The 482-nt window shown below is 56.0% G+C and overlaps 1 non-coding gene across 1 annotated transcript; it reads right to left on the bottom strand.

Annotated features, from left to right (window-relative positions):
• Window positions 1–179: 179 nt before the first annotated feature.
• TRNAY-GUA lies at window positions 180–269 on the bottom strand. The gene is given in 2 exon segments: window positions 180–215; window positions 233–269. It is a non-coding gene; the product is annotated as a tRNA-Tyr (tRNA).
• Between the last annotated feature and the right edge of the window lie 213 nt (window positions 270–482).

The following is a 482-nucleotide window of genomic DNA, read 5'->3' as shown; positions in this document are numbered from 1 at the left end:
GGTGCTCAACGCCAACACCACCTGCCCTATCTTCTACACAAACCACCACAGAGCAACGTCCTCTTCTCCACGGCCCGCCAGAGCTCCGGCCTCCAATCCCATCAAATACAAGATGCGTGGCCAGCGTTCCAAATGCACCAGTGCTGCAGACTCAGTCGGAGCAAGAGCCAAAAGAGCACTCCTTCGAGCCGGAGTTGAACCAGCGACCTAAGGATGGCCGTGTCAAGGGAGCCTACAGTCCTCCGCTCTACCAGCTGAGCTATCGAAGGAATCACAGGGACCTGCCCTGCACCACACCCTTCACGCTCCCATCCCCATTGTGCCTAAGGCCATAACACAGCACAACCATGCCTCTGCTCCCATTCCACACACAGACACGCTCACATCCAACACCCCTGCAACTTCAACGGGACTTCAGGTACTCACTTCTCCAGTAGCACCACTCGAAAAACAGCACAGCTTTCCCGAACACTCTCTACGTT

Source organism: Meleagris gallopavo, unplaced genomic scaffold (assembly GCF_000146605.3).
Source record: "Meleagris gallopavo isolate NT-WF06-2002-E0010 breed Aviagen turkey brand Nicholas breeding stock unplaced genomic scaffold, Turkey_5.1 ChrUn_random_deg7180001687962, whole genome shotgun sequence".
In the NCBI taxonomy this organism is placed as follows: Eukaryota; Metazoa; Chordata; class Aves; order Galliformes; family Phasianidae; genus Meleagris; species Meleagris gallopavo.
This window is presented reverse-complemented; position numbering and strand designations above follow the sequence as displayed.